Source organism: Lissotriton vulgaris, chromosome 2_2 (genome assembly GCF_964263255.1).
Source record: "Lissotriton vulgaris chromosome 2_2, aLisVul1.2, whole genome shotgun sequence".
Lineage (NCBI taxonomy): Eukaryota > Metazoa > Chordata > Amphibia > Caudata > Salamandridae > Lissotriton > Lissotriton vulgaris.
Genome location: NC_141688.1, coordinates 71340318 through 71357445, shown reverse-complemented (window position 1 = coordinate 71357445; position 17128 = coordinate 71340318).

Here is a 17128-nt window from a genome sequence, read left to right as displayed (position 1 = left end):
ACGTTTGCCTGATCCACCTAAACGACAAGTTCACGTTCAGATACAGACTCCCCAGGGAGGTAATGTACAAGCTTCCGCTTCAGGAGGTGCGACCGCGGGTCCTCAGACCCCGCCACCAACTCACAGATTCAATCTCAAAGATATGCAGAGTCCTCTCACCTACAGGTCTCCCCACTCCTCTAATTCATCCCGCCTCGACGCATTGAAAGAAAACATGTCAGTCTGCAGATATGATCCAGTACCCGGAAAGGACGATTTAATGATATTGGCATCATTACGGTTAAGATCCGCTACTGATAGCTTGTTATGCTATGCAGGAATGAAGGATCGTCTAGACAGAATATATGAGTTTGTTCAAACAGGAAAGGACTCTGACAGTATTAAGGATGCCATGGAGAAACAGAAAGTTGGCATGCAAGCACTGATACTACGATTTTTCATAAACTGTCTAATAAGAGAACGAGACAGGCCCGGAACAGATCAGAGTGAATTAGACGCATTGAACAAGTGGGGTCAAAATATAGCTGATGGAAAACATGACAGACAAAATTGCATAGAGTCTATGTATAAGAAGATTAAGAAAGCAGTGATAGCAGTACACCAGAAAGAGAAAGAAAAGGCTTCCTCCGAGGAGGAAGAAGTACAGGAAGAATCCGAAAGAGATATAGGAACAATAGCATATGTAGGTAAGGGAACTTACCTTAGGAAGGGTATCCGTCCGGAGAGCAAGAGAGTTTTCTTCTCTGCCTTAACAAATCCGAATTCTGCTGAGCATCAGTTCCAGGAAACTGACAAGCGGCTTCGAGATCGAGTTGGGTACCATGTACTCAATTCTATGGATGAACAAGAACTAGCCCGATCAGCTGTATCATGGGCCGAAAATGCAGACATATATAATGATGACACAGTAGCGCAGACATTTCTGAACCTCTCCCCCGACGAACAGAAATTAGCAGGTGTATACATGATTCAGCACCTTCTTATCAAATACAGGAAACACTATTCTGATCCAGGTCCTTTACACGAAACACTAGAAGCACTACTGATGGATAGATGGAGAGGCTTAAGCACTAAATTAATTCAAATAATTCTAGAACAACGACACAGATATGATACCTTTGTAAGCTCTGAATACGTTCCCGCCCCACCTCCAGAAAGGAAAATGTACCATATGCAGTGCGGGGGTGGTATTGAAAGCCAGAACCCCTTACGAGAAGTGCACCCTGTTATGGGTGAGGATAAAATTTTGAAACGCGTGTATGTACACACGCCTCTGACTAAATTAGAACTGTTAGAAATGAAGAAACTAGTACCATGCCATGATAAAGACCCTGCAGGTTTTCACAGAGAGCTTAAAGACATGTTACTGATGGGAGATTACACGTATGATGACATCATGAAAATGTTGAAAGTATTATTGCCTACGGGAATATTCGAGAAATTAAAGGAAAAGGAATGGGAGGTGGGAGACACAAAGATTGCCTGGGCAGAAATAGAGGAAGAGGAAAAGAAACGGGTCCCTGGGTTAGGCCTTGGGGACAAAACTAAAGCATTACCAGGTTTGATAGTACAGGTCCTGCCCAGATTATTGACAACTAGAAAGGAGGATTGGGATGCAATTTCGTCCTGTAAACAGAAACAAGATGAAGATACTAGTGACTTCTATTCAAGATTCGAGAAATGTTTTATTATTAATAGTGGCCTCCAGCCAAGTAGCGAGTCGTACCCACATCTTTTTGTATCAAAGTTAGTAGAGAATTCCCTACCGTTAGTTAAAAATCGAGTATACAAGGTCGAGAGTACATGGCAAGCAAATACGCCATCCCAGATGTTACAAATGTTACAATATCACCAGAATAGAATTAGAGAAGAACAAGATCAGGAACAAAAACGCATGAAAGACACGAAAATGAAAATGTTAGTAGCTCAGACAATCCCATCCGACAGTCACAGAAAAGGTACGACCCAGACAAGTCACACTACGCCTCCCGTTAAAGGGACATGTAACTACTGCAAGCAGCCAGGTCACTACGTACACGAATGCCCAGTTCTGAAACATAACATAGCGACAGGTAAAACTAAAGAAAGACCGCATCCGCCTAGACAAGACCATAACCAGCATCAGTCTACACAGAATACACAGCCTATGCATGCATCCGCACAGACAGCACAGACCGTAGCAGTACCACAGCCACAGCCCATTGCTGCAACTCAGCAGGTTTCACAGCAGATGTACCAGTATGCCCAGTCTGCTTACCCCGAATATTCCCGATATACATGAAACAGCCTAGAGAGGGAAGGTGGCTTGCCTCTTATTGAGATTCCTGTAGATCAAGAAGGTCCTTATGTACACAGTCAAGTATTGGGAAAAGACAGAAAGTTTTTAATTGACACAGGGGCAAGTCGCACTACAATAAGTCATGACGAAGTTCCAGGGGCACCCCTCTCAGGCTCACAAAATGTTTCCCTTGGTTTTTCGGGACAGCCTATTGTAAATGAAGTGTCCGAACCAGTTCCCCTGGCTGTGGGTCCATTATCACGCGTTACAGACCTGTTACTCACGAAATCATGTCCAGAAAATCTATTAGGAATTAAAACATTGAAGGCTCTAGGAGCTATAATCTGCTGTTCCCCGGAGGGAGTTAGACTCTTTCTGCGGGATTTCAAGGGCCATTACGTTTTGCGTGAGTTTGACGTCAGATTGAAAAATGTACCTGATTACTTGTGGGCAAAAGGCCCAACTGATGTAGGATGTATGCACATTACACCATACCGCGTTACACTCAAGGCAGGTGTTGTATTACCCAGAGTCAGACAATACAAGTTACCACCCGATGCTGTAGTGGCTTTACTGAAAATCATTGAAGAGCTCATTGCCCAAGGAGTGGTCGTCGAGACCGACTCCAATATCTGTAACTCGCCCATCATTCCGATCCTTAAGCGTACAGATCCCAATGCACCGCCAGTATATCGGCTGGTGATTGATCTTCGAGAATTGAATAAATGCATTGTCCCACAGTATCCTGTGGTCCCCGATATCTCATCCTTATTGACTGCTATTGATTCAGAAGCAACGTTCTTCACTGTAATTGATCTCAAGAACGCCTTCTTCAGCGTGCCTATTGATCCAGAGAGCCAATATCTCTTCGGATTCTGTTTAAATGGACGCAGTTTCAAATTTTCGCGCGCACCTCAAGGATTCACAGAAAGCCCCAGCATCTATAGTCAAGCACTGAAGAGACAACTAGATTGTATTCAAATGCCAGTTAACACCGCTTTACTACAATACGTCGATGATCTGCTGATCACCGCACGAAGTGAGCCCGAATGTGAAAAAGCATCATTGACAGTTCTACACTTTCTGGCCGACAAGGGACACAAGGTGTCTCCTTCGAAGCTACAATTCTGTGTTCAGCAAGTTGTGTACTTGGGTCACTTGCTGTCCAAAGTGGGGAGACAGCTCACTCCCGATCGCATTCAGTTAATTGCAAATATGCCACAACCCCAGACACAAAAGGAAGTGCGGGCCTTCATAGGCCTCACCTCGTACTGCAGACAATGGATTCCCCAGTATGCATTTCTAGCCAAGCCACTCATCCAGTTAACGACACAGGAGGCAGCGACTTCGACTGCCCTCCCTTGGACTCAGGAACACACACAAGCTTTTAAAGACTTAAAGAAAGCCTTATGTCAAGCACCAGTTTTAGCGACACCATGTTACAACAAACCGTTTACACTTTTTGTTACAGAACGTGATGGTACAGCGTTGTCTGTCCTCACTCAAGATCAAGCAGGTTCACATAAGCCTTGTGCTTATTTTTCTAGTACATTGGATTCAGTAGCCCAAGCACTCCCTGCGTGCTTAAAGTCAGTAGCAGCAACAGCGTTAGCAATCAGACAGAGCGATTCAATTGTTCTAGGTCATCAGTTAACAGTACAAGTTCCACATTCTGTAGAGGTTTTGTTAAACAGAACCCAGACTCAACACTTGACTATAGCACGATTGACAGGTTATGAATTAACACTATTCCAGCCACACATAGAAATCAGACGCTGCAGTATCTTGAACCCAGCAACACTGTTACCAACAGTTATGACAGATCCAGCCCCACATGATTGTATAGAAATCATTAATGCAGTAACAAAGCCTAGACGAGACTTAACAGATGTCCCATTGACAAATCCAGACCTGACACTTTATGTGGACGGTGCATGCATGAGAACAAGTACAGGAGAATTAGTGGCCGCGTATGCCGTGACCACTGAAACCGAAGTTAAAGAAACACATCGTATTGATACACTGTCTGCTCAAGCAGCCGAGCTCATCGCTCTGACCCGAGCTTGTATTCTAGCCAAGAACAGAAATGTTAACATATATACTGATTCCCGTTATGCCTTCGGAGTTGTACACGACTTCGGAGTCCTCTGGCAAGAACGAGGTTTTCTGACTTCCCATGGGGCCAAGATACAACATGGCCCCCTCATTCAAGCACTGTTAGAAGCAATACATTTGCCCTCGGGCATATCAGTCATGAAGTGTAAGGCACATACTAAAGTCACAGATTCTGTTTCCCAGGGTAACGACCTGGCAGACCAGACAGCAAAATATACAGCACTAACTCACACCCAGATTACTGACATAACAAAAACAATAGTACCAACAAAGTGTATGGCAGTTAGAGATCCCGCCCTAGACGTAATTGATATCCAGACACATGCTACTCCAGAGGAGATAAAGAAATGGACTGAACTAGGAGGGATTCAGACAGATCAAGGTTGGGTGACGAAGGGAAAATCTATATGGTTTCTCCCTGACGCAATGGTTCAAGTCATGATAAATACAGCACATAGCCCGGCCCATCTAGGAGAGAAGGCGATGTTAGACAGTTTACAGAATCTCTGGTACAACAAACACTTACGAGCAGCAGCAAAACAGAAAGTGCGTACTTGCATGATCTGTTGTCAGTTCAATCCAGGTAAAAGCGTCCCTGTTGAGCAAGGAGGATTTCATCCTCCCGATCACCCTTTTGAAGTCCTCCAGATGGATTATATCCAGATGAATAGCTGTCGAGGTTTTAAATATGTCCTTGTAATTGTTTGTGCTCTGTCCCGTTGGACCGAAGCATACCCAGTCCCAGACTACACTGCTCCGACCACTGCCAGACAGTTGGTTCGTGAATTCTTCCCACGGTACGGTTTGCCCCGTGTCGTGTATTCAGATAACGGACAGCCGTTCTCGTCCGAGCTGATGAGACAGGTTTCCCTTTTGCTAGGATATCAGTGGAGGTTCCACTGTGTCCGACATCCCGAAGCAGCAGGCCTTGTAGAAAGGCATAATCAGACACTAAAAATCCGCCTTGCCAAGATCTGTCAGGAAAAAGGGGTCGACTGGATAGTCGCCCTGCCCGTGGCACTATTCTACATGAGAATGGTCGCCCACTCAAGATCAGGGCTATCCCCGTACGAAGTGGTCTTTGGCAGACCACCGAATATGTGGGGGACGCCCATTCCGAAGAAAATTACAGATGTTGATTGTAATATGTTGACAGATTACCTTGCCTCCTTGATGTCTGCACTCCAATCATGTCGTTCACAGGTTGCCGCAGCCTTCCCTGACAATACCGATGTGAAGGCGCATGAGGTCCGTCCTGGGGACCTGGTACTCGTCCGGAATTTCGACCGGAAAAGTCCGCTGGAGCCCCGCTGGAAGTCTCCGAAGACCGTCCTCCTTACGACCAGGACCGCTGTGAAAATCGAGGGGAGAAAGGGGTGGGTCCACTCGAGTCACATCAAACTTTGCAATGAACTAAAAAACGGACTGAAACAGGACTCTGACTCGTCCACCCCCACCAAAGACTGTGTTGAAACGAAAGACTTTACCGTTAGCAAACGAGAAAAGACGCCCCAAGAACTATATCGAATGAAACTCAGATCTAGCAAGTCAGACAGTTTAATTGTTTAAGTCCTCCCCTAGGTGAATCGGTTAAATAGTTTCTGACATGTATCCCCTAGATCGAGATAGAGAGAGAGAGAGAGAAGCAAAGAAACGTACTTACTACAAATCACTGCGTAGTCACTGTATAGTGACGTTGTTAATAATGTTTTTTCTAAGTATTCTAATTATTATTGCCAGCATTCTGCTACCTATATATTGGCCTATTTTCAGGCGTGAACAATCTGCTTACAATGTCTCTGCTGAACACACTTTTAGTGAACTTCCTGCACATGAACTCTCTTACCGACTTGCGCTGCGCAACAATACATTCATTAGTATGTTACATCACTCCCATCAGACAAATAATGCTACGGACTGTTGGATATGTGGCCGACTCCCTCCCTACCAGAATTACAAGGGAGCTCTGCCCCTCTTTCCGTACCCGTTCACTCACAATGGCTCCTGTGGAGCATGGTTTAAAATAATTAATTCCTTAGATCCTGATATTGCTGTTTTCGATGGGGGCTGGGTTTGGGGAAACTTGAACTTAGTCCTGCTCAACGTCTGTTACCCCGATAAAGAGGGACTTCCCACTCGAATAGGAACTGATCTAGAAAATGAAGTATATGGATTAGGTAATTACACAATTAGCCTTATGATCCTTACTGTTGAATCCGAAGCTGCTCCAGTTCTGCCCCATATGTTAGTATTACCAGTCACAGGTGAATTATGTGTTAGCAAGAAAGGTTCAGTACACGTGGGTCATAGTAAATGCACTACTGTGGTCGAGTTCAGTGACCATGGTAAATCGTCCTTTAAAGCTACCAGTCATTCCTACTTTGTTTGTGGTCATACCGCATACATACGTTTGCCTCCAGATTGGGATGGTACCTGTTACATTGCATTCCTTCTGCCACCTGTTTTTCTAGCTCCCCCTGATTACCATAGAAATACGGATCTAGCACCGAATAGACCCAAAAGAGATATTCCCCTTGTCGACTACACAGAAACGGCATGGGAACAGTACACTGATTTCAATAAAGGATTCTTTTTCTTCCTAGGACCTGTCCAAAACAGTAAATTGATACGCAGATTAACCAGAACACTTGAAGCAGTAGTACATGAAACTGCCTCCGCCTTAGGTAACTTAACTGAGGAGCAATCTGCTATGCGGGTTGTTGTCCTTCAAAATCGTCTTGTAATTGACGTCATCTTGGCAGATAGAGGTGGAGCCTGTAAGGTCATCGGGTCAAGTTGCTGTGTTTTCATTCCACAAAATGCACCATCTGTCTATCAAGCTATTACCCGTCTGCATAAAATTGCAAATCAGATACATCAGAATCCAGGCACCTGGACCTGGTCCGGTTGGTTCTGGACTACGTTAACAGCTTGGGGATGGAAGATCTTATCATTCCTAGGTATTGGCCTCGTTATAGTATTCAGCTGCTGCCTGTGCCTGCAGTGTGGGCCAGCGATTTGTGGACTGTGTGCCACATCCTGCATTGAACATTCCAGTTGTCTCTCAAACAGTCAAAGAAAGAAAGATGAACATATAATGTTACAAGAACAGACTGATCGATTCATGAGGATCGATATATCATGAAGGGTCCGTAGGGAACAAGGAGGGAATGAGGTAATATAAATTTTATGGTCAAGTTATGTTCCCTAGCGCGTACCCCACCGACTTCATGTACGAGTTAAAGTGCATGTAACTTCCCTCCTGTACCAGCTATGAAGACGCAAATACATTTGCGTCCAACGTTAACTTGTCCTCTTTCAGACCCACCATGAATGGGTTGGATGGTCCGTTCCTAAGTATGCTATGCCAACGTCTTTTTGTAGTGTACTCCTACGTTTTCTCAGCCCTGGCTGAAGTAGGCCCTGAATCTCTGCCACCGAGCCTCTTTTCTGGCTTCTGACTCCGAGAAATCTCTGCCCAGGCAGCCCCCGTATCCGTGAACTCTGACTTACTCCTAGCGCGGCCCTCCGTCTCCGTGCTCAGCTCAGCCTGCTGCCTGCCAAGATTGACTATAACCTTCGAGTTATCTGTTTCCCTCCCCGAAAATACATTCCAGCCTGCTAGTTTCAGTAAACATCCTTCCTCAGCTACAGGGCTAAAGGGCCGACCTGTCTCTGTGCAAGTAATTCATAGCTCCGTTGCCATGCTTTCATGGAAGGCCCCTCGCCCCACGCTTCTCATACAGACACCCAGGCGCTTATACACGCACTCACAGCAAGTATAGAATAGCTTCTGCTCTAGAGACCTTTCTGCCCAGATAGCTTAGTTCCTAAACATCAGATATCAGATATGATAGAAGCACAAGTTGATCTGACATGCCAGACTTCTGTCTCTTTCCGTCAGTGTAAATGTCAAGTCCCCTGCACCCCTCCAGTTACACGTCATGCAGCTGCGCGCGCATCCAAACTTCTGATTTCTGCTGACATTGCAACATTCTGTTAGCACCACCCCTTGGTGCCACCCACTTGTGTCACTTATCAGTGACGTTTCCAGAACACACCTCTAGCTCACGCCTCTTGATTACGTACATGTGCTACGTGTATATTGTTATCTTGTCTTCTCTCAGCTGTTACGCCTCTTGCACTGTTACTTATGGAATGAAATAAGTATATAAGCTATGTACTGTTAATAAAATGCGGCGCTCTATCCCTTCTGACACCCTGTGTGGTGGTCAGAACATGATATCCTGATTCCTTTATGAGGAATAAAACCCTTAGAAACTCTTACACCACGGACTCTGTTTTCCTTCATTCTGATTGAGTTATTATTGATTAAGTACCTACCTGCATAGAAATTAAGAGAGTAAATTAATTATTTACGTCATAAATCCGAGTGAATTAAAGTTTGTTATGGAGCAACGCTTAATTTATACTGGCATTAATTTTTGCGGTTCCGGGAATTCTTTTTCATCATCAGACTTTGATGGAGGGCAACAGAGGGAGTGGCATAGGTTCAGTGACTCTATATCAAGGGAAATAATATAGAAGGCCCTAAAAATCGACTCCAAAATATCGAACTACAGAATATCGAACTACAGAATATAGAATCCCTATCTACAAACAGGAAAGTACTAAAATACCGAATCCAAAATATAGAATGTTAAAATATAGTTAACTAACATATCGAATTTTTTAAATGTATTAAAAATAATGTAACATTAATTAAATATTAAAAACAATTAAATAAAACATACTTAAAATAATGTAAAAAAGCTTAAAATGTAACAATTATGAATGTAATGTAAAAAAAGTAGAGCATTTGTTGGATAGTGAGAGGGTAAAAAATACTATTCCCACTCCAGGGAGTGCAACAGTAGTGAAAGCGTTGGATAGCGTAGGGGTAAAACTTACTATTCCCACTCCAAAGAGTGCAACAGTAGAGAAAGCGTTGAATAGCAGGGGGAGGGGGTGTAAACATTACTATTCCCACTCCAGAACTAGCACCTCATTTAGGCCCAGATCTTTTCTCCCAGACAGGATGATCAAAATTTTCCACATAATAAATCTTTGGAAACGCTACTGTTCAGTACAGTTCAAAAACTTTATTCGGGTGCCTTGGTACCCATAAAAGCACAAAGTCATGACAAATACAAACAACACTCTGGGAGTTTGAGAACACATGACAATACAGAAATATTACATGATATTTTTAAAATCGGAATCAGCCTATTAAAAGTAATTTCATTGGGAAAGAATAAAGCTAAAACCATAAGAACATTTTACAGTTGTAAAAAAAGTGTCTCAGGGATCCAGCATGGACTTACGTGTTCTAACAGCAATACTAAGAAAAGTGCCTGTGCGAAAAATCAAGTCTGTGTCATCCAGGGTTACTATACACAGATAGTCCTCGACCAAACTAATAGGCCGTCTCTTTTTAAAGTAAGGGTTTAAAAGCCACGTAGAGTATTTGTTGTAGTACTTACAAAAAAATAGAAAATTAATAATTGATTGACCACTCCTCCCATCACAAAGACATGGTGTTTGATTACGGTTGGGGTGGTAGCCAAGAGGAAAGCACAGTGCAAATTTGATGGTTCCAGCTCTTAGGCAGAATAGTAGGCTCCTATCCCAGCGACTCATGGGTAAGGTGAGATATATATGCATAGGGTGACAATATTGTTCAATAGACATATAATGTTGAACAGATGGTTTCACAGATTCTAGGTCGATCCTTTCTTTGCTAAATAGGGAGTAGAGAGCATCTCTCAATTCCTTTTTGGACACAACATCAACTGTACTAGAATCTAAGAAGATGTGTTCCCTATTGATGCTACGCAAACTTTGTTTCACTCCCTTCAGCCAAGGGATATCCATCCCTTTATCACACCCTATACAATCCCTAATTATCTCTTGTTTGAGGGAAGCAGCCTGATTCTTCCATACTGAAAGCCAAAAAAGAGCTGGTCGCACACAAATAAAATCAGATATAAAATTGAGATTAAGTTCCCTGTGACATATATACTGTGGTGTTGAGATAGGGCTACCCAAAAGTTTCCTACAGAACCTGTTTTCTTCTTGTTGGATACATGAACTATTTATAATACCCCAAATCTCAGCCCCATATGTAGCCACAGGGATGCACTGTAGCTTATACATTTTCTGAATGGCTAAAATAGCTCCAGTGGTCTTAGGACGAGGGAGACTCAGAATTGAGTTGGTGGCCTTTGAGAACTTGGTCCTGGAATGGGCTAAGTGCTCACTCCAGGAGCCGTTCGCAGCAAAGACCAACCCAAGATAAACAAATGAGCTCGTACATGTCAATTTTTGCCCATCCACTGTAATAGTGCTTAACTCTCGCTTCCCAGGGTCGCAACACATCAACAAAAGACTTTTTTAAATTGACACGCAGGTCCAGGCCATCCATGTACTTTACAAAGTTTTGTGCTAAAATGCGCAGGGAGTTTGGAGTGCGGCCAATAAGGACCGCATCCTCAGCGTATAAAAGCACAGGGAGAGATTTCCCGTTAATTGTGGGAACATCTTGGGTGGCAGTTTTCAAAGAACTGTTTAGCCCATTAATATAAATGATGAAGAGAAGGAGGGCCAAGACACAGCCCTGTCTTACCCCCCTTCCTACTTCAATTACTCCCGAAACCTCTCCTCCCATGCCAATCCTCACCTGTGCCTGGAGGTCTTTGTGAAGATACGCTAAGAAATGTACCAGCAGCTTATCCAGTCCACCTACCAGAAGGAGTGTCCACAGCTTCGCCATGGTAACAAGGTCAAAGGCTGTGGACAAATCCATAAATGCCATGTAGACCGGTGACCTCAGTGCAATGGTGTATTTCCCGATAACCGAATTAAGGTTGAGACATTGTTCAACTGTTCCCATCTTGCTCCGGAAGCCTAACTGGCACGGTTCTAAAATGTCTTTTGCTTCTGTCCAGTCTAAAATTTTGTTATACAGAACTCTCTCCAATATTTTTAGGGTATTGTCTATTAGAGATATTGGTCTGTAATTACTCGGCTGGGACCTGTCTCCTTTTTTGAATATCGGTTCTATGATACTCTTAGCCCATGTTGCAGGTAATGTGGCATAAGTCAGACTATTAAAAACATTCAGAAGCAATGGGGCCCAGAACTCTGGGTTCAATTTAATTAAATCGATTGGCAACCCTTCTGGCCCTGGTGCTTTATTCCCTAAGCTCTGCTGGATAGCCTCTTGTACTTCTGAGACAGTTAGCTCTATAGGGGCCAGCACACCGGGCACATAATGTTCTATCTCTGATTATGGGGTGGGATAAATTCCTGGAAAATGGTTTACCCAGGACTCACTGGAAATGTTGCAACTGATCGGGGTTGATAACTGGCCCATTGATCTAAGGTCCCTTACTGCGGCCCAGAAGATATTGCCCTTTTTTGAACTGGCTGCCTCAGGGAGGGTTTCCAAACGTTCCGTCAGGAGAACCCTCTTCCTATTTCCAATCATTGTATTATATTACTTCCTAGCCAGCTGAACATCAGTGGCGCTCCTCAGGTTGGCTGTTAAGGCCCTACGTAGATTCCTATTAGCCTTTGTGCATTCTTGGTCGAACCATCTAGGGCTGCTTCCTACTTGGGTTACAGGTTTTGATAAAATAATTTTTGTAGCATGGCAGAGCTTAGTAAAATCCTGGATTACCTCTGTGTGTATGGGTTGCAGTGACAGGCAAGAATTAATGAGATGCTCATTACCCTTAATTAGTTTCATGAACACTTTGCCGCTATCGACCCCCTTCCAGAGTAATCTTAGGTTGTCAGTCGAGGCGACAAGATTCATAGCCCCGTGTTTAATCTGGAACACGGGTCTGGGGCGGAGCTCAACAATATATTGATAGGGTTATGGTCCCCATGGTCCGTAGCAATGACCTCTGCAACCTTTGCAATGACCTCTGCAACGTGGAACTCCCTCCCCACCCACCTGCAGCTAACCCAAGACCATCTCTCCTTCAGGAAGCAGCTCCAGACGTGGCTGTTCGAGCAGTAACTTTCCCCTCCCCCAGCGCCTTGAGACCCTCCCGGGTGAGTAGTGCGCTATACAAATGCCGTGATTGATTGATTGATTGATTGATAGTTGACCTTCGAGGGAAGGGGAGATGAAAACAAAATCTATTGTTGAACAACATCCCCTTCCCCTAAATGTTGGATGTGAATGGCCAATTGCATTAAGCCCGCCCTCCAGATCCATGACATTAACCAAATTATATGATCTAAAAAACAAAGCATATTCAGCACCCCTACGAGCAGATGTTCCACAATTGCCCGTTCCCCCATCAAGCCCCCTACTAGTGAATTTAGCATTAAAATCACCCCCTAATAAGACCCCAGTAGGGCCCCCCATATTAAACTGAGTGTCCAAGTTTGAAATAAAATCAAAAAGCCCAATGAAATTCTTATTAGGAACAGAATAAAAATCGTTATTATAAAAATTCACCAAGTGAAGACAGATTCGCCTTTTAAAAAGCACAGCTTGATAATTTTGGCTGTTGGTTGGAAGGACCTTAAAGCTGCCACTAGCAGCCACATTAAATCATTAAAATTGGCAGCCCGACGGTCTGCCCATTTTAGGTCTGGAGGCTGCCATATTGAAACAATGAAGCCCTTCAATATATAGGTCTTCGTGGCCCAGATCTCCTGGAACATGACTATGTTGTGGTCTTTTATTATGCGTAACCAGTCCTGGTTATCAAGCCTAGTTTGTAACCCTGCCACGTTCCAGCTTAAGACACTCAAAGCAGCCCACTGCTAACTCTGGGTATAACTGCCTCAACTGTGTTATTATGCATAAGGCGATAGTGCTCAATCTATCCCCCTCGGGGGGCTCTATATTGGGTGTTGGCAGTGTTAGTCATTCCTGGGTATCCAGGCAAGAAAGTGCATGGTACCTATTAGCTGTCAATACATGTGCTTCCGGACCCCTTGCAGTTGTTACTGGCGGTTTATAAAAATAGCCTATGGGGAGTGCACTAATATCAGTATTGGCGGTGAAGGATTGTTAATAATGGTTAATAAGCGACGGACCATTTGTGGTCTTTTGAAATTGAGAACAATACAGTCACCGTCAATACTCTTGTTCGATTGGCCAACACACCCTACTCTCCTGACCATAATAACTTCATCCATTAAGAATGGGTCGAAATTTTTATGTTTGCGAAGCCAGTCTACAGATTTGTTCCGAAGGTCTGACCAAGACTCTCTCTGGCCCCCAGCTAGATTTGGGACACCAGTCAGGACTAGCACATAGGGACTAGAGGCAGGTGGTAAGTTCAAGACATCGATATTGGGATTTATATTTGGGTTTCTGAGGTGCTCTCTAGTGTCTTTACTACGGTTGGCCTCAGTGATGCCCGGCTGTGACTGATTGTAATTGGCGCTCCCTATGCCCAAGTTCAAATTGCTTATGTTGTCTAGTTTTGACGTAACCTGATTATCTCTACCAATGGGGGCAGGGTTTGACACAAAACAATCACCTCGATTCCCGCAAGATGCACATGAGGTAGCAAAGGGGGTATCTGTGGCGGGTGGAGGTGATACTAAATGGTTGCATCTCGCTGTCGCGACTAACCGCTACAAATGTCTCCGATGTAGTTGGGTTCCCCTCCCCTGCATTAGTAAAAACATTTTTCGGCTTTCCCCCACTAAGCTTATCCATAGCTAAGTTCAGGTGCATCAATTTCTCCCAAAGCAAATCAAAGTTCTTGACAATCGCCTCCTTTATGCATTCCAGCCTTGATTCAAACCCTTACATTATAGAATCGGAGGTAGCAGTACCCATATCAGCCACATTGCAACTGGTCTTTGGGATATCATCTGTCTGTGTTGCAACAGAAATTCTAATCACAGTCTTGTTAAATTCCGAACTACTGGTGGATGCCTCATTATTAATGTTTTTGGGTTTCGATTTAGGCTTGGTGTTTGTAATATTAGCAGCATTTTTCCTCCTTTTGGCTGGTTGAGCTGCTAATTTGTGGTGCATGGAGGATTTTTCAGCATTCCCCCGGGTATTGGTAGAAGGCGCACCTAGGGCAAGTGTATTCAAAGGGTCCTGAAGTGACAGGGTTGACATAAGTGGACTCAGAGTACCTGGCCCAGCTATTGCCAAAGGTGTTTTTACTGTGTCTGGTATATTAAGATCCGTTTGACCCCCCCAACGACAGACGTAACTGTAATGCAGCAGAGTCCAGGGACAGTCTTCTTTCTGTCATCTGAATCTCATGCGTCAGCAGAGACTCTGCCCTTACGATAAAGTTATCCAGAGTTCCAGCTGCCCCTTCTCCGTTTACTCATTGTGCAACAAGGACGGCCAATTGACCTTGGTATAACTATATAAAACCCACAGACAGCACGATAGACTCAATTATCGCTGAGTGCTTCTTGTTACCTTGCATATAGGTGATCTTCCTGAGTCCGAGAACCAAAGGAGGTGGCCCAGCCCAGCCTCCTTCGGCCTCTGGCGGCCTTAGACAGGCCCCCCCTTGGCCCACGTGCGTCCCGCGGAGCAGTAGACTGTGTCCTCCTTTATGTGCCGGCTTGCGTGCGTGTCAGGTGAGGCACGGCTCCTGCCGTGTGGCCCCCTGGGCCATGTGGTCTTTGGTGGCGTTTACGGCGATGGCTGGCAGATCTACTCCCGGTGTCTGCTTCCTGCGGAGCGGGAGACTGTGTCCTCTTTTATGCGCCGGCTGGCATGCGTGTCAGGTGAGGCGCGGCTCCTGCCGTGGGGCCCTCTGGGCCGTGTGGTCTTTGGCGGTGTTTACGGCGATGGCTGGCAGATTTACTCCCAGTGTCTGCTTCCAGCGGTGTGGGAGACTGTGTCCACCTTTATGCGCCGGCTGGCGCGCGTGTCAGGTGAGGCGCGGCTCCTGACGTGGGGCCCCCTGGGCCATGTAGTCTTTGGCGGTGTTTACGGCGATGGCTGGCAGATTTTCTCCCGGTGTCTGCTTCCCGCGGTGCGGGAGACTGTGTCCTCCTTTATGCGCCTGCAGGCGCGCCTGTCAGCTGAGGCGATGCTCCTGCTGCGGGGACCCCTGGGCCGTGTGGTCTTTGGCAGCGTTTACGGCGATGGCTGGCAGATTTACTCCCGGTGTCTGCTTCCCCACTCCTACAATCTCTCCAGCACTAGTAGTGGAGAAGTGTGGCTCACTGGTTAGAGCAGGCAGACCCTGAAGCAGAGGTCAGACTCGGGACCAGGGTTCAATTCCCGACGCGGCAGGGTGTTGAGCTCAAATGTCCACGGACTCGATAATTCTCGCTTCGGTGCCTGACCTAATCATGGGTTCACACTCTGCAACTCTGGGCATTAAGCTTGCTTAATCTCCACAGCGGCCCCCCCCCGCGGCGGGATGCCTGGCTTTCACCTTGGGGATGCCCTGTAGGGGCTATCTCACAGGGAAAAACCAGGATGAGTTCCCGAGGCAAGCGCGGAGATACCCCTTCGGGGGTCGATTCTGGCGCTATATAAGAATATAATAATAATAATAATAATAATAGCACCTCATTTAGGCCCAGATCTTTCCTCCCAGACAGGATGATCAAAATTTTCTACATAATAAATCTTTGGTAACCTACACCTAAATAGCATGTACCATGCCATTTATTTGGCAATTTGAAATAGGTATACTTCCCACAAATAAAATAAAGTGCAAGAATCACAGGATCACCACCATCTAAAAACAAATTCCAGGTTCCTCTGACTTCAAAGGTATGGTCACATTCACTCTTCCCTACAAAAGTAGTATCATATTCATTCTTGTCATTTTGTATGTACAGCTTCCCTTGGTGTTGCCAATCTAGGGGTTGATTCCGATTCAGGAAACAAATCCGTACGACGATTCGTATTCGTAGCCGTTTCCGTACGAATCGTACGAATCCGTCCGAATCGTGTAGTACGATCCGTTGCAAGAAAATACGTCAGAATCATTGCGAACTGTACAAAAATGAAGGGTAAATCCGTACGACATCGACCCGCAGAGTGCACCGTACGATTCGTAAAAATGCCGTATGACCCACCAAGTATGATCCGGACTGGGGAGTGAGTATGCGATTAGTATGGTAAACGTCGCATATGAGCAATTCGTACGGAGGGCAACACTATCACATACGCACCGTACCCCTAAAATCAAGGGGTGTATGCACAGGGTGCACACAATGTACACCTACGACCTTGGGGTGTACGAACTGTACCCCTACGGTCCGTACACCTATGATCATGGGGTGTACGCACGGGGACATATGCTCCGTAGCCCTGAAATCCAGGGCTGTACGCACCGTATCCTGATGCACCGTACCCCTGCAAGCATGGGGTGTACGCACCATACCCAGGGGGGTGGGGGTCCGTTTCATATGCATTTCGAGGCGAAATCTGCTTTTACGGACGTTTTAAGCTCCCGTAGAAAAAGAGTCGTACAGAGTGTTATCAATACGATTCGTACTTGCTGGGTTGGAAAATGCAGCTTCGATCCGTACGGACATCGCGTACCTCGCGTTCCAAATAGGATTCGTATGGATTAGTGAGTTGTACGGTCTTCGGTACGATTCGTACGGAGAACTGCTTTGGGTACACATCGTACTACATCGTACGTACGGGTATGGTTCTGCATACGATTTGTATGGGAAAAAAGCTCCGTACGGCTATTTGGAGGGCATTTTACCGAATCAGAATCGGCCCCCTATTGTCATTGCTCTAGTGTTCCCTGCTGT